At 35.9% G+C, this 20,366-nt stretch overlaps 1 protein-coding gene across 2 annotated transcripts in view; it reads right to left on the bottom strand.

Moving 5' to 3' along the window:
• Positions 1-18,637, bottom strand: part of LOC140449778 (zinc finger BED domain-containing protein 5-like) — a 120,833-nt gene extending 102,196 nt beyond the window's left edge. For both annotated transcript variants that reach the window (XR_011951880.1, XM_072543122.1), the window contains exon 1: positions 18,315-18,637. The gene's annotated coding sequence lies outside the window, so the exon portion shown is untranslated. The remainder of the gene's footprint in view (positions 1-18,314) is intronic.
• Positions 18,638-20,366: the final 1,729 nt, after the last annotated feature.

Below are 20,366 nucleotides of genomic sequence, written 5' to 3' on the forward strand. Positions count from 1 at the left end.
AAATAAAAAAAAAATAAATTCTTTTAGTTAATAACAACAATAACTTTAAAACCAATAATCGTATTTACTTGAAATTTAGTACTCGTAGGTTGTTTTTAAATGAAAAATAGCTTCCTTTAGTGAGAAAAAATTGTCCATGGTACAATACAATGGTGTGTATTTAGAAAAATTTTTCACCTTTACTTTTTTTTATGAAGTCAGCTATTCTAAAACACAATTATTTTTATTGTAATTGAATTAACAAAAAAAAAACTTTTGTTGAATTTTAAAATAAGTTATATGATGTACTAATGGTTAGTAACAAAAACTAATTTGTGGATTAATACTGCATTTAAAACACTTAGCGAGTGTTTTTTTTTTTCCAAACCAGTTATTTGATTAACCAAAAACACCTTGTATATTTTTATATTTTAAAGGTTGGGTTAAAATAAAGGTTTTTATTTTTATTTATAGATAGCATGTGAGAAGAAATTTCAAATAGACCAACATGTGAGAACTGCTTCACACATTGCAGAAAAAGGAAAAATAGGAGGAAAACATCAAACTTCAATGGCTAAATGTTTCCAATCTACTTCAAAAAAATTAGATGAGCAAGAAACTTTTAATGAAGACTTGTGTCGCGCATTAGTGTCTGCAAACATACCGCTTTCAAAATTAGCAAATGTAAATTTTAGTTCGTTTCTAAAAAAATATTGCAAACTTAATGTTCCAAGTGATCGGTCTCTAAGAAGAAATAATGTGAACGGGCTATACTCGTCGGTGTTAATTAATATTAAGGAAGAAATTGCAGATAATTATTTTTACATATCTGTAGACGAAACCACTGATTCCTCAGGAAAGTATATTGCTCATTTATTGATTGGTGTTCTTAAAGAAGATACCTTACCAAAATCTCATCTTATTTCATGCCAGCAACTTGAGAAAACAAATGCTTTAACAATTTCGCGTTTTATACAAGAAACATTAGCAACTTTTTTTCTTCCGACAACTATTCGTTCTAATAAATTACTGCTTATTTTATCGGATGCTGCTCCTTATATGGTGAAAGCAGGACAAAATTTAAAAATATTTTTCCCAGATTTAATACATGTTACTTGTGTAGCGCATGGATTAAACAGAGTTGCAGAGGAAATACGAAAAAAGTTTCCTCTTGTAAATACCATGATATCCAGTGTCAAAAAAGTATTTCTTAAATCTCCTATAAGAATTCAACTTTATAAAGAAATGCTACCTAACATTCCTCTTCCACCACAACCTATTTTAACGCGATGGGGAACATGGTTAGAAGCAGCTAATTTTTATGCAGATCATTTTGTTAAAATAAAGAACATAATTGATACGTTAACAGATGAAAGTTCCCAATCTCTTTTGGATTCTAAACAAACTTTTCAGAGTAACTTGCTTCAACAAGAACTTTCATTTATAAAATCAAATTTTAGTTTTGTTCAAAAAACAATTACTCAGTTAGAATCACCAAAACTGTCATTGTTCGAAAGTACAGCATTAATAAAACAATTTGCGTCATGTTGTCGGAACGTTAAAGGTAATATTGGAAAAGATATTTTAAAAAAATTTGAAGCTACTATGGAAAAAAATAAAGGTTACCATATTCTTTCTGAAGTAGTCAGTGTTCTAGCTGGAAATATTTCGGAAACAATTAATTTAGAACCAAATGTTTTGGTTAGTTTGAAAAATGCTCCCGTTACATCAGTTGATGTTGAACGAAGTTTTTCCATATATAAATATATGTACTCAGACAGAAGCCACAAGTTTTTGTTAGAAAATTTTGAACACCACTTGGTCATTTATTGTTACCATAATTCTAAATAAGTTTATTCATACTTAAAAATGATGTAGTTACTTAAATAAATGTAAATCTTAATGAATAGTAGGAAATATTTAGTTATGTACTAAAATATTTAGTTATTTATTTATTTGTATGCATATTTTGTAAAATATTTGCATATTTTCGGGTAAACACGTGCATATTTATGCGCATATTTTCTACATTTTTATTTGCATATTTGCCGAAGTCTAGTGATGAGGATTCGAAAGCTTCTTGGCCGCGCAGACAAAACAATATGCACATTTGAATTTTACCTCGAAAAATCTACTACCTCGGTGTTAGGGACCGTACATTACCACTCGAAGGGTAAGAGGTCCATTTTGTTTATCTTTAATAAACTCTCTTTGTTAGATTTCTCTAGCTTTATCCGTCATTCACATTTATTATTATATTTTTGCCCACTAGCATGCTATCTTGATAAGATCTTTACTTACCAGATAGGTGTCTCACTAGGGTTGCATACTTCTCCATGATGTTTTTATAATGGCTGGTGGAGTTACTTCTCTGTTGGTTGGAATAGGGCTGTACTTCTTTTGAGGAGTCGCTTGCCTTTCTTTTTTTTGCGTTGCGAACTCAATCCATTCGATTTCTTTATTTAGTTCATCCTTGTCAGTGCTATATTCTATATCTTTATTTTACTGTTATTTTCCTTCCTCTATTTTTGTTATGTATCTATTAACATTTCCATTGGTTGAATGATCATATTTAAATTGTCTTTTTCTTGTGTTTCCGGTACCCAGTCGTTATATAACATCTGCTTATTTTGGCTTCTTTCTGGATGTAGGGGATGTAAGTTAAATCTTATTGGAATTTCACGTAATACAAAAAAAAACAAATCACTAAAACTAAACTGTATTGAAGTTATAAAAAAAAGGGCACATGTAAAATATTTCGTAACTATAGAATTAAAAACTAGCGTCCTTATTGTAAGGATGTTGTGAAGAGAGTGTTATCTGTCTGCAACCACCTGCAGCCCCTCTCTCGGGGTGTAAACCAGATGTCGGGTAAAATTCCAACTAAAAGTATATTTTACAGGGTTGCTCGAAAGTTTTAACATTTAAGCCGCCTCCCTTGAACGCCTGCAGGGGTTCAACAAGTAATCGAGTTGCGTTAAAAGTTTGTTTCACTGAAGCTTAAGTCACTGATCTGTGGGTAGGACGCACACCTTTGTCACTGGTCGCTTGAAACAACCTCTATTATTTTTAATTGTCACTGCACGAACTATTCCGTCACTACCCGCATGTAAATGAGTCACTCTACCCAGGCACCATCTTAAGGGTTCAGTCCCATCTTCCTTCACCGTCACTGGACTTCCAATTCTAAGAAGACTGTTGAAATGTTTTTTCCACTTAACTCGCTGCTGGAGGGATGAAATGTATTCCTTGGACCACCTAGTCCAATAACCTTGGATCATTTTTTGAAGCCTTTGGAATCTGCTAAGGCTGTTTTCCTTGACATCTAATAAATTCCGTTCAGGTATTGCGGTCAATGTGGATCCAATTAAAAAGTATGCAGGAGTAAGAGGAAGTAAGTCGGAAGGGTCGTTAGACATTGGTTAGAGTGGTCGTGAGTTTAGGCAAGCTTCAATTTGACATAAAACAGTGGAAAATTCTTCATATGAAAGAATTGTATTGCCAATGACACGCTTTAGGTGAAATTTGACAGATTTTACTCCCGCCTCCCAAACTCCCCCAAAGTGAGGTGATCGTGGCGGAATAAACTGCCAATTGATACCTTCGGTAGTTAAATTGTCCCTAATAATTGAACTGGAGGTGTCAAAAAATTTGACAAGCTCATTTTTTGCGCCAACGAAGGTACTACCATTGTCCGAAAGGATGGAAGCACATTTTCCGCGTCGAGAAATAAAGCGTTTTAGCGTTGCTAGAAAACTTTCCGTGGTCAAGCTGCTCACGACTTCTAAATGTATGGCCTTAGTTGCTAAACAGATAAATAGAGCTATGTAACCCTTGATAGTTTTATAATTTCGGGTGTGTCGATCCTTTAGCAAAAAAGGTCCTGCATAGTCAAGTCCACAGTTGTAGAAGGGCCTAGAGGGAACAAGACGTGACGAGGGTAAATTACCCATAAGATAGGTTTCTAATTTAGGAGCCACCCTACAACAGATAATACAATCGCGAACGATTTTGCGAACCACTTGACGTCCATTAATGGGCCAAAATTTTTCGCGAATGGAAGCTAATAGTAATTGAGGACCGCAATGATTTAAGGTAAGATGCTCATTTCGTACAAGAATAGTAGTAAAGTGGTGTTTAGAATCAAGCACAATGGGATGTTTTTTATCGTAACAAAAATCAGAATTATGGAGTCTTCCACCAACGCGGAGTATGTTATCCTTATCGATAAACGGATTGAGGGTAAGTAGTTTACTTTTAGAGTCAACGTTACCATGTCTCTTAAGGTGTGTCAAGTCGTCATAAAATGTTTCATTTTGTACTAGTCGAATTATATATTTTAAAGCATTATCTATTTCATCACAAGAAAGGTTGTCGAAGTTCCTTCGTTTAGGAAAAAATTTACAATTATTTATAAAGCGTAATACATAAGCGATAATGCGCTGTAGTTTTACAAATGAGGATATTTTAGTGATGATGTCCAATTTCATGTGAACTCTTGCGATAAGGGCTGATGCTGGTCGAAGCTCAGGGAGTTGACAAGGTTCGAATGTTCTATTAGGCCAATGAGTTTCTGGTTTAGCTAGCCATGATGGGCCATGAAACCACATTTCGGAAGTGATAAGTGATGTAGGAGAAATTCCCCTTGATAGAAGATCTGCGGGATTCTCAAGTGTATTCACGTAGCGCCATGTTTGAGATTCGGTCAAAGTTTGAATTTGAGAAACTCTATTTGCCACAAACGTCTTTAATAAACTCGGAGAAGTCTTTATCCATCCTAGAACAATAGTGGAGTCGCACCAGTAAGTGATTTTTTCGAAATCTAATTGCATGTGTTGTTTTACCTTGTCTATCAACTCAGCTAGCAAGTAAGCTGCACAAAGTTCTAGGCGCGGTACCGTGAGGATGTGTTTTAAAGGAGCTACTCTGGTTTTGGAGCAAAGAAGATGACAACGAAAATTTTCGAAGTTTTCAGATGAACGAATATAAATGCAAGCACCATATGCAGCGGTGGATGCATCTGAAAAACCGTGTAGTTGCATTGACCTGTAGTTTCTACAAATTACATGCCTAGGAATTTGTAACTGATTAAGTTTAATCAGTTGAGTCTGATATGTAACCCATTTCGTAAAGATATCCATGGGAACGACTTCGTCCCAGGAAATTTTTAATTTCCACAAATCTTGGAGAATAATTTTAGCTGTTATAGTTACAGCCGAAAGCAAACCTAGTGGATCAAATATTTTTGATATAGTGGAAAGAATAAGTCTCTTTGTAACTTTACACTTGTGCTCTATAGGTTGAACATTGAAATGAAAAGTGTCAGATTTTGGACTCCACAATAAGCCCAAAGTTTTGATGGTATCGTCAGCTCCAATTTCCAAGGAAACATTATTTTGATTGTCAAAGTTTAAAATAGGAGCGTTTGACTTCCATTTTCTCAATTGGAAACCATGACGAGACAATAACTCGGAAGTAAGTGATTGAATGCGTTTGATATCTTCTATTGTAGAACCACCTGTGTGAAGATCGTCGACATAAAAGTCCCGTAAAATTATAGAAGATATGTCAGGAAAATCGGTTGCATACATATGTGCCACTTCTTGAAGACATCTCGTGGCAAGAAAACTAGCAGAAGCTGTACCGTAAGTTACGGTGTTTAAAGTATAAGTTTCGAGAGAGTTTGTATGATCAGATCGCCATAAGATCTTTTGTAAGGAGCGTTCTTCCTCCTTTAACAGTATTTGTCGATACATCTTTTCTATATCGGCTGTTAGTACAAAACTATGTTTACGAAAACGTGAGATGATAGTGAAAAGATCATCTTGCAAATTAGGTCCAACCATAAGAATGTCGTTCAGAGAAACACCTGAATCTGTATTGGCAGAACCGTCAAAAACAACACGAATTTTATTGCCTTTATAGACACAATGATGAGGAAGAAAGAACTCAGAGCCTATGGTTTCAAAGGATGAAACGGACATATGGTTTAAGAATAAATATTCATCGATAAATCGAGTGTAATCATCTTTTAATTCAAAATTCGTATTAAGCTTCTTTTCGAGAGAATAAAATCTTTTTGTTGCTGTAGTCTTAGAGTCGCCTAGATTGTCGACGGAAGATTTCAAGGGAAGTGATACTACAAACCTACCAGAAGAATCAAGAGAGGTCGTTTTTAAGAAGTGATCTTCACAAGAAAGTTCTTCGTTAGACAATAATTTTGTTTTTGGGCATTCTTCAATTTCCCAAAATTTTTGAAGTTGGTCTTCAATGCTTAAATTGTTTATGGTCGACAAATGGCATGTAGTTCTGGCTGCAAGGGTATTGGTTGGAAATAATGGACCTGAGATAATCCATCCAAGTTTAGTTTTTTGAAGAATCGGTTGTCCAGGTGATAATTTAATTTGACCAATACAAATTAAATTCCAGAAGATGTCTGCACCGATAAGAATATCAATAGGAGATGAAATATTGAAGTCTGGATCGGCCAGAGTAATATTAGAAGGGATATTAAGTGTTTTCTTATCAAATGTGACAGAAGGTAAATTTCCTGCAATTTCCGGAAGTACTAAACAAGAAATTACTTGAGAAAAGTTTAAAGTTTTGGATTTAAATTTTACTGATGTTCTATAGCTTACAACAGAATTTGTTTGATTTATACCAGAAATAGAAAAATGTGTTTTGTTTGTAGGCAACCTTAGAAGATTTAATAGGCGCTGGGAAATGAAATTACTTTCCGAGCCGTTATCTAGAAGCGCACGAGCCTCGTATTCGTTACCTGAGATGTCAAAGACCTTTATTTTTACAGTTGACAGCAAAGTAGTAGAGTTGTGCTCAAACGAAATGTTACGTGCTGTCAGTGCATTAGAGCCTTCTGATGTACCTGAACTTGAGCAAGGTAAACTGCTGCTGGTTTGATTACTGGTTTCAATAAGCTTTTGTGAGTTACCTTGAAAGTGTAAAAGTGTGTGGTGTATTTTCCCACATTTACGACACCCGGAAGATTTGCATTCCTTAGTGAAATGACCACTACGCAGACAATTTATGCAAAGTCGTAAGCGTTTCGCTTCATTATGTCTTAATGACGTTTCTAATTTGAGAAATTCAGGACAAGTGTAAATTAGATGTTTTTGTTTGCATAAAGAACAGTTAGAAGAATTATTAGTTGACAAGAAATTTTTGGACTTGGGATTGCCTGTAGATGGGAATTTGGGACGAGATTTTTCTTCTTGATGATTAATAGATTCTAAGACTCTACATTTGCCTTTTAGAAATTCAGTTAAGTTACTCAAAGTGGGTAATGTGATCTTATCGTCTTTAATTGACAGTTCCCATTCTTTGTGTGTAGCATTGTCTAGTTTTGTGGTGATTAGATATATGATAAGGGCATCCGAAGATGTTGTGTCTAAGTCTAAGGACTCAAGAGAGCGTAAATGTCTTTGGAAACCATCAAGTAAGGTGCGTAGATCATGATGTGAATTTTTTGAAACATGTGGTAAATTAAATAATTTTTTAATATGATTATTAACAAGAAGAGATTTGTTTTCGAATCTGTCTTTAAGTAATTCCCATGCAGTTTCATATGTTGCTTCAGAAATGTCCAGGTTACGTATTGTTTCTGCGGCAATACCTTGTAAGGATAATCTTAGATAGTGGAATTTCTGAATGTTGGAAAGTTCCGTGTTGGTATGTATGATAGAATTAAATGTATCTCTAAAGAACAACCAATTATCATAATCACCCTCAAAAGAGGGCAAGTTGATAGCGGGTAACCTAATGTTAATAGACCTTTGTGAACTGTTTTCGGACGAAATTGTCGAATTTGAAGCTTGAGCAGCTTGATCACGGGGTTTTGAAAGATTGGTGTCAATAAAGTCTCGCACAGCGCTAGTAATATGAAAAAAACGACGTTTCGAAAGACGACCTTTCTATACCATGGATAGTATCTGCGTTGGCAGTATAGTCCTCATCAGAGGCCTCAATAAGTGATTGAGCGTTGTCAAAATCATCAAAAAGTTTCTCAATTCTATCAAGTCTAAGTTGTAAATCTCTAAAGTTAATTTGTTCTAAAGGTTTGTTTTTGATAGAATTAAAATGTGTACTAAAACGAGTTACAGAACCTTTGATTGAGGAGCGTTTAATTTTTGCTGTAGCGATGTCAGCCATATTGACAATATAATTTTATATGATAAATTCACAAAAATAAAAATATATGTATGTATACGCAAAAAAATTGAAAGCAAATTATGTAATGTTATGTGTATTGTTACGATAATTATCCTGGCCTAAAATAACCGTAAATATTATGACTAATGCTGTTCTGTTTTTAGATTTTACGAGAGTATTCTATTAGCCGGCAGAAATTTACCTGAAAGGACCTTCCAGAAACGGTCGAGCCGATGTAAAAATACCCGTTTGCCTTACCGTTATAATTTCGCCGCTAATCGAGAAGGCTGTTCGATGATTCTAGCGTAAAGGCAATGGCATATATAACAATACATTTTATTTGGAAGGAAGAGTTAATTCTGAACCCGCGCTCGCGAATTTGTACGTACGGATATATATATAAATTATTGTCAGATAAGTTAATATAAATAAAGAAATAAATTAAATCCGTAAGTGTTATAAATATTGAACCTTTTAATAAATTCACAACAAATGGTGTCAGAGTGAGATCGAACATAAATTAGACTTACAATAATAATACAAGTGAATATAAAATAAATTGTGAAAATGGCTACGATTTATGAGCTGACAGTGACTAATTTAAGAAGACATCTTGAAGACAGAGAATTAGCTTCTACCGGAAAAAAGGCTGAGTTAGTCCAACGACTAAAGAACGCTTTGCTAGAAGAAGGACTAGATCCAGAGACTTATATATTTGAAGACAAACATGATGCTGTCCTCTCGTCGATTTCGAAAATTTCCGGCGACATCGCTTCGTTGGAAGACAAAGTTTCTAACGAGATTTCTTCGCTGGAAAGCAAAGTCTCTGCTAACATCTCTTCGGAAATCTCTAAAGTCACTTCTGAGATGTCTGCCCTGGACGATAGAATATCTTCATTAAAAAACCAAGTTGCTGCCGATATGTTAGCCTTCGAAGAAAAGATATGGAAAGAGATGGAAAAGAAGATGGAGGAAACAGGGACAGCAGAGAGAGGTAACAATCCGATTACAGTGGAGATAAAAGAAGACGAGACGAAATTTAAGTTGGAGACACGGCCGAAATTTGAAGGAAATGAAGGTTCTATTCATGTTAAAGTCCCAACTTTCGACGGAAAATCATCATGGAACAACTACATGAAACAGTTCGAATCAGCCGCAAGAGCAAATGGATGGTCTGAAAAAGAAAAGGCTGTAAACCTGACTATCGCCCTTCGAGGAGATGCCTTAGATGTGCTTCAGACCATAGCCGTAGAGGAGACCGATGATTTCGAACAACTGAAGAAGAGGTTAAATATGCGATATGGCCACGAACATTTGGAGCATGTATATCAGTCACAGCTTAAAAATCGTAGACAGAAGAAAGATGAGGCTCTTCAAGAATATGAGGTAGATATTGCCAGATTAGTACGATATGCTTATCCAACAGCTCCCGAAGACATGATGGAAAAATTGGCCGTTCAAACGTTTATTGATGGTCTTCGTGATCATGAAATGCAGAGAACACTGCGATTAGCTCGTCACAAGACGCTGGTTGATGTCCTATCCGCCGCTCTCGAATACGAGTCAGCTACGCAGGCCTCTGGCGGGTACAGTAAAGTTAGGACTGTAAAAGAGGAAGGAGATGAAGATAAACTTGACCAGCTCGTTAATATGATGAAAAGCATGACATACAAGAAAACGAAGACCATCAGATGCTGGAATTGTGGCGAAATAGGACACGTACGAAGCTCCTGTAAGCACCCTAGGTACGACGCAAATCAAGAAACTCACCATCAGGAAAACTAGAACGGGTCAGCCTTAGGGGGGCAGCTTCGACCCAGAACTTTTCCAAAGACCCTCTCATACTAATAGCTTCTTTGAAATGTCGTGAAGATAGTGTATATGTAGATGGAGACATAAATGGTAAAAAGCATACGTTGTTGGTGGATACCGGAGCGACCAGAACCATTATACGCCCGACAGTTATAAACAGCCGAAAGAAACTGTTACCAACGAGGTTACGACTTCGGACCGCTACAGGTGAAAATGCCAACATTCATGGAGAAATCCAGGTACAATTGGGAATTGGGGCAGAAAAGTTTGTCCATACTGTTATAGTTGCTGACATCGAAGAGGATGTTATATTAGGAATGGACGTAATGAATATGCATGGATTCCAATTGGATTTTAAGAATAAGGTAATCAAAGTTGGCAACGAGGAGGTATTTCTCCATCCACATAATGACAACACTGTGCAAGCAGCCATTACAGAAGATACAGTCGTGCCTGCGAGAAGCGAAACGATCATAGTAGCGCGACTACAGGGAATTGTAGACGAAGGGAGACCTGTTATGATGGAGCCTTGGAACCACGACGATGAGGTTGGCCGTGGAATCATAATTGGAAAGGAATTGGTGACTTCGGCTAAAGAAATTCCTGTGAGACTTATCAATGTCAACGACTACCCAGTGACCATAAAGAAAGAGACAAAAGTAGGAACTTGTGTACCTGTGACATCCATAATTCGTCAGGCGACAACATCTGATAATTCCAACGACAAATTCGACCAAATGGTTGCAGTTGCAGGACAGTCTCTAAATCAGATGGAGAAAAGGAAATTAAGGGAATTTCTTCGGCAGTATCGTGATATTTTCGTACCGAAAGGAGGAAAGACGGGAAGAACTACCGTTGTTAAGCATAAAATTGATACTGGTAATGCTAAGCCAATTCGTCAAACAGCTCGACGATTACCACAGGCGAAGAGAGAGGAAGCTGAAACGATTGTTCAGGAAATGAAGAAAGACGGGGTGATAGAACCTTCTACGAGTCCATGGGTCTCTCCGGTGGTCCTGGTTAAGAAGAAAGACGGAACGACGAGGTTCTGTGTGGATTACCGTTTGCTGAACAACGTTACCAAGAAAGATAGTTATCCTCTGCCTCGGATCGATGACACATTGGACACATTGGCTGGAAGTAAATTGTTTTCTACTTTAGATTTGAAGTCTGGATACTGGCAGGTAGAAATGGACCCAGTCGATAAAGAAAAGACAGCCTTCACCACAGGATCTGGATTGTGGCAATTCAACGTTATGCCATTTGGACTTTGTAATGCTCCTGCGACATTTGAGAGGCTTATGGAAAATGTGTTGAGAGGGTTATCTTGGAAAACATGCCTGGTTTATTTAGATGACATAATCGTCTTGGGGGAGACATTCGAAGATCATTTGAGGAATTTAGAAAACGTTTTTAATCGACTTAAAGCTGCCCAATTGATGCTAAACCCCAAGAAGTGCCAGCTATTTTAAGGTAAAGTCAATTATCTGGGTCATATAGTCAGTAAAGAAGGAGTGGCCGTGGATAAGGGAAAAATCGATTCCATTAAGGAATGGCCAAAACCAACTGACAAACATCAAGTGAGAAGTTTTCTTGGACTATGTACTTACTACCGGAGGTTTATTAAGAAGTTTGCAGATATCGCTAAGCCATTAACGCGACTTACAGAGGAAGCAAGAGAATACCGCTGGGATATAGACTGCCAAAATGCCTTTGAAACGTTGAAAAAGCATTTAATAACAGCACCAATTTTGGGGTATCCACTGCCAGAAGGAGAGTTCATCTTAGATACGGATGCAAGTAATGTGGGAATTGGAGGAGTGCTGTCTCAGATTCAAGGAGGACAGGAACGAGTCCTCGGATATTTTAGTAAAGTTCTTTCAAAACCTGAGCGGAATTATTGCGTCACGAGAAGAGAACTTCTAGCAGTAGTTAAATCAGTAGAGCACTTCTATCAATACCTCTATGGAAGGAAGTTTTTAATCCGAACCGACCATGCCGCCCTTAAGTGGTTGATGCAGTTTAAGAATCCAGAGGGTCAGATAGCCAGGTGGATCGAACGACTCCAAGAATACGATTTTAAGATTGAGCACCGAGCCGGAGTTAGCCACAGAAATGCTGATTCTCTTTCCAGAAGGCCATGCCCCGCAGAGTGTTCCCACTGCAACAAAACGGAATCCAAGGAAGCAGCAGTGCTAAGAACGACGATTGTCAACGACGACTGGACGCCTACTAAGATAAGGGAAGAACAAGAGAGAGATCCAGTTATACAGAAAATCCGAAAATGGAAAGAGGAAAACCGTCGACCACCTTGGCAGGAAATATCAAACCTATGCTCAGTAGTTAAGACGTATTGGGCCCAGTGGGACTCATTTATCATCGAAGATGGCTTGCTCAAACGAGTCCTGGAAAATGATGACGGTTCAGAGAAAAGAAGACAGTTGGTGATCCCAAAGAGCAGAATAGCCGAAGTACTTCGTCAGTTACACGACAGTCCATCGGGAGGGCATTTTGGTGTAAGGAAAACCCTTCAGCGAATTCGGGAACGGTTTTATTGGATGAACAGTTCCGACGACGTAAAAGACTGGTGTAAGAAATGTACTATTTGTGCTACGAGTAACGGGCCTCACCGGAAAAGGAGAGCTCCTATGAGACAATATAATGTTGGAAGCCCGTTTGAAAGAATAGCTTTGGACATTGCAGGGCCATTTCCAGAAAGTGAAAATGGGGGCAAGTACATGTTGGTAGTAATGGATTACTTCACTAAGTGGGTCGAGATTTATGCACTTCCAGACCAGAAGGCCGCCACCGTTGCAGATAAGTTGATCCAAGAATATATCAGCCGATTTGGAGTGCCTTTGGAGATCCATAGTGACCAAGGCAGGAACTTTGAAAGTGATCTATTCCAAGGAATATGTGATAGACTAGGCATGAAGAAAACAAGAACTACCGCGTATCATCCGCAATCGGATGGTATGGTAGAACGAATGAATAGGACAGTTGGCAAGTATTTGACAAAGATGGTGTCCGATCATCAGCGAGACTGGGACCAATACCTTCCGTTCTTCACAATGGCCTACAGATCTGCTGTTAACGAATCAACGGGCCAGACACCAGCCAGAGTCCTATTCGGACGCGAAATGCGACTACCTTGTGATCTAGAATTTGGGTGTCGACGTGGAGAAGATGTAGCAGGTGAAGATTATGTGATCGAATTACGAAGAAGAATGGACGATGTACATGAGTTGGTCCGTTCCCACCTTCAGATCGCTAGCGACCGAATGAAGAAACGGTACGATACACAAGCCGAAAAGGGTTGCTTTAAGAAGAACGACAAAGTATGGCTGTATAATCCCAAGAAGCGAAAAGGTTGTTCTCCCAAATTGCAGCAGTTTTGGGAAGGTCCATACCTCATCATGGAGAAGATCAACGCTGTCATCTACCGAATAAGCAAGATTCCGAGGGGAAAGCCGATGATAGTACACCATAACCGGCTGGCGTCTTTCGAAGGTGACCACGACGTAGATGAAGAAGTGGAAGTAAACCAAGTCCAAGACGTGTCTGACCTCACGTTTGAGGAATTCATGGGTGCCTATGGAGGTACCGGTAAAGCAAGACATGGTGTTACCACTGAAGAAAAGCAAGATCTACTCGCGCTCCCCGATGACTACTCGCTGGCCCTTACCATCCCGGCCAGTATCAAAGACGCACCAGGGTTGGCATCCGTCTTTCGAAGGAAGTTTGGTCGAGTTGCAGAACTTCAATGCCAGGTGCCAGCTCCCGGTAAAACCTTGAAACTCCAAGATGCATCACGTTACCTTTTCTACCTGGTAACAAAAGACACTGCCCGTGACCAACCTACCTACCGAGATGTGTGGGAAGCCTTACTTCAATTGAGAGAGCACGTACTAGAGTCCGACGTGCAAAAGTTAGCCATGCCAAAGTTGGAGTGCCGCCAATTAGATTGGAGGGTTATCCGAAATATGGTGGAGGAGATCTTTAAAGACACCGAAGTCCAGGTGTTAGTCTGTTGCAATCCGCATAGTTACTGGTGCGGAGAGAAAACCGTCCCTTGTCATTTTTATACAACTGGGAGTTGTAAAAGAGGGTCCAGTTGCCGATACCAGCATACAGTTCCGGTTTCAGTCCCGACAAGGTTCCAGGAGGAACCATCTTTTAAGAGGGGGGCAATGTTACGATAATTATCCTGGCCTAAAATAACCGTAAATATTATGACTAATGCTGTTCTGTTTTTAGATTTTACGAGAGTATTCTATTAGCCGGCAGAAATTTACCTGAAAGGACCTTCCAGAAACGGTCGAGCCGATGTAAAAATACCCGTTTGCCTTACCGTTATAATTTCGCCGCTAATCGAGAAGGCTGTTCGATGATTCTAGCGTAAAGGCAATGGCATATATAACAATACATTTTATTTGGAAGGAAGAGTTAATTCTGAACCCGCGCTCGCGAATTTGTACGTACGGATATATATATAAATTATTGTCAGATAAGTTAATATAAATAAAGAAATAAATTAAATCCGTAAGTGTTATAAATATTGAACCTTTTAATAAATTCACAACAGTATAAAAGTTTTGCGAGTGAATAAAAAACGTTAAGATAATATTTCAATTTTGTAATAATTTATAAATGAAAATGAATAAATTGAAATAAATTTAAGGACGCTAAGTACTATATTCGTGTATTAATGTATAAATGAAAATATTGAAATCTCTAAATGTGGTATAAATAACAGTAAAATACGTGATTTTAAAGATAAATATTTTCCACTGAATTAAATCAAATACAAAATGTACCCTTTTACGACCATAGGATTAAAATGGGTAATAGGAAACTATTTATGCACTAACCTTGACTTTGGCGATACCTGCCTTCTTCCGATGCTGTGTGGATGGGACGATGAAAATTCGTCGAAAAAATACAGCTTCGAATGGAATGTATTTTGATAACTGGTTAATCCGGCTCGAACAAAGGACCATTAATGTAGGGGATGTAAGTTAAATCTTATTGGAATTTCACGTAATACAAAAAAAAACAAATCACTAAAACTAAACTGTATTGAAGTTATAAAAAAAAGGGCACATGTAAAATATTTCGTAACTATAGAATTAAAAACTAGCGTCCTTATTGTAAGGATGTTGTGAAGAGAGTGTTATCTGTCTGCAACCACCTGCAGCCCCTCTCCCGGGGTGTAAACCAGATGTCGGGTAAAATTCCAACTAAAAGTATATTTTACAGGGTTGCTCGAAAGTTTTAACACTGGATTCTAATTAAAGAGCATTCAGTTTAACTATTTATTTGCGAATAATAACTTCTATGCATTATCACAATAGGATTATAATTTAGCAAGTACATACTTCAGACCTCAATCATAATGGGTTTCTGATTATCACCACAATTTTATAACTTTATTCATTTGCTATGGATACAATCTTTACTTGACGGAAGTTAAATGGATACATCCATAACCTTAATGTTGTTATAGTTTTATTATATTTTAACATAATATCTTTAAAACTTGCTAGTAATTGAAAACGTTGCGCAGTTCCTTGTTTTAGCTTTTTTATTATTCTGATTAACTAAGATGTGTTCAAGCTGTGTTCAACGTACAATTCCTTTTAATTATAACCATGTAGTTAATAGATTTTCACAACGCTCACTCGTGTACTATTAATCAATACTAATTTTTGCTTCATCCATATTAATCAGTCGAGCTTGCTATGTGTAATTAATTCCGCGCTACATACATTTTTTACCTCAATTTTTAAACAGATTCTCGTTGTAGCTAACTATGTATTTACTTTCAATTTATCATACACTACCTAGAATCAATCCATTCGCGTTAAAGATTCTCGTCACCTCCGTTCAACAAATTGTCTGTTCATCTACTAAATTGCTACAAAGATTCTGCAGGCAAGGCAATCTGGAAGGCCGGACATGACTTTGATGACACGGCCAACCTAGTTTTGTGCGAGTGAGGATGATAGTGGACATTGAACTTGATAGTGCATCGACAGGGGCGTGCGTTTTCGAGTAATTGATTGGTTAAAGTAAAGAAAGCTGGTGTAAAATAAGAAAAAGGGCATATGAGTACAAGATAATTAATGGGATGCCTTGTTTAAAAGTCGTTAATTAACGCCAATTTGACATTAGGTGTAAAATAGGTAATGATACAGGAGGGTTAATATATAATGAGTCTCTGATGTTAGGAGTTAAGGGTAAAAATTATTGTATATATATATATATATATATATATATATATATATATATATATATATATATATATATATATATTCTTTCTTAACAAAAATAATAAAGTCAAATAATTAAATCTAAAAAAAAATAGCGTGGAAGGTGACGAAGTTGAAGGTGAATAGAGTTCAACTAATCATGGTGATTTTAACTCATTTAGTAGATGCATGGATGAGAAGAAGTTATCAAAAAAAAGGTGGAATCTCGTTTTTTACCAAAAAATACCAAATTCAAGTTGGTCTAAACACTCTTTGGTAGAATGGGTAAAAAGGAGACATAAACGTGTTTCAACAACCATGATGAAACTTGAATTATTGGAGATGGTAAAAAAACATTTACCAGATAAAGTTTTCAAGTATGTATTAAGAGATATTTAATAAATGAGATTATATTTGTTTTATTCTACAGATTAGATGTACTGGCACTTTAACATGGTCATAGAGTATTGAGATTGCCTCCATATCATTGCCAGTTTAACCCAATCGAGAATGTTTGGTCAGATTCTAAAAGACATTATGATGCAAAAATAAGTTCTGCAGGTACTATAAATGAAAGTGCTGTATTAAGTATTTGGAAAGAGGCATTAGAGGAGGTCTGTTTTATAGACTACAATAAAGCATTTGATAAAGTAAAACATTACCGACTCATGGAAAGTCTAAAAAATAAAAAGCTAGATGAAAGAGATTTAAGGCTAATAACAAACCTTTATTATAATCAGCGAGCAATAGTACGAATTGAAAAATAGACATCTAAAGAAATGGAAATAAAGACAGGAGTCAAGCAAGGCTGTATACTATCACCTCTGTTATTTAACGCTTATTCTGAAGAGGTAATTCGATAAACTCTGAAAGATGAAACAGTCGGCATAAGAGTAAATGGAGTCTTAGTTAACAACATTGCAGATGATACAGTAATAATAGCCGATAGTTTACAAGACCTGGAAAGACTCATAAGTAAAATAGTAATGTGTAGTAGGAAGTACGGACAACCATAATACCAACGAAATCTTGATAGTAGAGGGCCAGCAGGTTGAAAGAATAAAAAAGTACACTTACCTAGGAAAACTTATAACAGAAAATAATGACTACACTGCAGAAATCAAAGTCAAAATCAAAAAAGCACGTTCTAATTTTATGAAAATGAAAAAGGTCCTATGTGGCATTAGCTCTTAAAGTACGCCTAACAAAATGTTATGTATACAGTGTACTATACTAGAGAGTGGAATCATGGACATTGAATCTAAACATAATGAGACGACTTAACGTCTTTTAAATGTGGACCTATAGAAGAATTATGAGGGTTTCCTGGGTAGATAGAGTTACGGACAATGAAGTACTGAGAAGAATAGGTAAAGAGAAGGAAGTTGAACTTACAATTAAAGAAAGAAAGCTACAGTATCTCGGACATGTGATGTGAGGCGAGAAGTATGGCATCCTGCGACTCATAATGCAAGGAATGATAGATGGCAGAAGAAGCATCGGAAAAAGACGAATTTCATGGCTTAAGAACCTGAGAGAATGGTTTGGATGCAGCTCAAAACAACTATTTTATTAGAGCTACTGCCTTAAAAATTAAAATAGCTATGATGATTGCCAACCTCCGTAGCAGAGATGGCACCTGAAGAAGAAGAAGATTAGAGCAGGTAATTCAAGCGTACTAATATTCGTAGATAATAATTGGATAATAATTGTGGTTAAATTTTTAAGGTTACTCCAGAAATATGGAAGGAATATGTAAGACATGCAGAAGATATCATTAATGAATACTGGGAGACAGCCAAAAAATTGATGCGAGCCACATATCCCTAATAATTATTGATTTTAACGAATCAGATACTGAATCAGATTGTGAATTCAGGACTGATATTGAGAAAATATCTTAAACTATTACCGTTATGGATATTTATATGTATTAAAACGGTTCTTTTTAGAACCACATTTTATTGAAATGTAAGATATAATTGATGCCAGCCACATATCCCCTGTAATCATTGATTTTAATGAATCAGATTCTGCATCGGATTGTGGATTGTTTGAAATATAATATTCATTTTTGTTATTCATAAAAAAAGAAGGTAAACTTACATTCGGTATCTTGTTTTTTGACTAAACTCCACTATTTCATCTACATACCGGAACTGGTAGAATAACTCAAAAATCAACTGCTTCACTATTTAAACTATTTTCACTATTTAATGATAAATCTTCCCAAAATTAAACTATTGGCTGCTATAGAAACTTATCCGAAAATTACTTATCCAAATATGACTAATCTCAATCAATGCTATTTTATCACAGGAATGTTTGCTTTGACTTTGATGCCTTGTAATTGCCAGTAAATTTTTTTATCTCGCAGTCAACTCTTAAAAGATTCTATAGGAGGAAGCGTTATTGTAAATAAACAAACATTCCAGTTCCATAGTGTTTGTAATAAATAATAATAAATCCATAAATAAATTATTACGAACTGCTGTTCCAATATAATATACGCAATAAAATTTTTTATACAGGATGGGACCTCTAATACGTAAATTAAAAAAAAAATTGAATTCTTAAAGTTTTTACTCCACATTTTAAAAAAAATAACCTGTTCAAATTTAGCTGATTACGATTCTGCACCTGTCAGATTTAACTAAAATGTCATGCAATAATTCTCGACATTCTTAAAATCCTATATGACGTCAAAATTAGTGACGCATGAAAGAAGGGTTTGGGACAGTTTCATTACTTTGCATTTTTATAATTATTGTACATATATTATTCATAAATATATTAGTTTAGCATATTCTGTTCTGTATTCTTAAAATTTGTGTATAGTTTAAATTTACTTATTTAATATAAACGACAATAAAAAACAACGCTTTTGTACAGTATATTTATTACAAATATTCTTGAGCAAATTTTTGTTTTAATTATAATTCAATTTTTAATATTTTAATTTTTAATTATTTTTCAGATCATAATTCAATCATAATTGACCTTTCTCACTCTTCTTTGTCACTGTTTCGATCATTCTCTTTATTTAAAACTTCCAGTTTTCATTAATATTTATAAAAGTTTCCCTTTTTGTGAAATTTAAAGAACTACTTCTTTTTGATACAGACGTAATGAATAACAACTTTCAATCAATTAGATTTTATAGAATCTATATATTTTATCTCGTGAGAATTATAAAAATTGACAAAAATCGCGCCACGTTTATATATTTAACACCTGTATAAAACCTGAGTTTATTCCCGGCAAAATAAAAAACGGCATACGAAAGCTGCAGATCAAAAGATATCAAATTTTTACTGTCACGCTGATACAAATTTTATTGAACATTGATTTCGCGCGCGTAACTGACATGTAAAATCGACGGTAGCTTCAAGCGTTGTTTCTAAGAGAACGGTTCATTCTACACAAAAAATGCTTATAAACATTTTTGTTTAAAATTATCTCAGCTACATTTTTTGTTTGAAACATTGTTTTCTATGGTTTACAGGTTCTTGGTAAATCGATTTTCTTGCGTTTTTACCCCCTGCGAGGAGGGTTTTAAGGGTAATCAAGGGGTATAAGTGGTAAATATTTTTACATCTTTTTTTGGGTCATAAAATTAATATTCTCTGCAAAATTCAGCTTGTTTGTATGATTTTTATGGGTCAACTCTCTGACGACTTGACTATATCAATAAGAGTAATAGTTAGAACTGTTATCTATGATAAATCCTCAATTCAAAAAAGGTTAAAAGATGACAGCAACGTTAATTTCTTAAGTAGCTTTTAATGTGTATTTACTCCAGAGCAGAAAAAGCAAAATAGTGGTTCATTGTAAAGCTTTACATTTTGCCTTTCTATGGACTCACCCTAAAATCGCTTGCCTTTCTGGGCTAAAATCAGTTTCCAGAAAGAGATGATATCCAGTATAAATTTTCTAAGCAAATAAAATTAGCTACTAGGGATTGGACAACAAACTTCATGAAACGAAACCGTTTTTCAGTATATACACCACGAAAGATTAGTGTAGCTATGAAAATCGGATGCTAGAATCATCAATTAACACCAACGCGTTCAAATACAACAGTATTTTCCAATATTAAAATTTGCTTTGGAGAAATATAAATTTCTAGCCAATAGAATTTACAACATGGACGAGAGG

The sequence above is a fragment of the Diabrotica undecimpunctata genome, chromosome 9 (assembly GCF_040954645.1).
Source record: "Diabrotica undecimpunctata isolate CICGRU chromosome 9, icDiaUnde3, whole genome shotgun sequence".
Classification (NCBI taxonomy): Eukaryota; Metazoa; Arthropoda; class Insecta; order Coleoptera; family Chrysomelidae; genus Diabrotica; species Diabrotica undecimpunctata.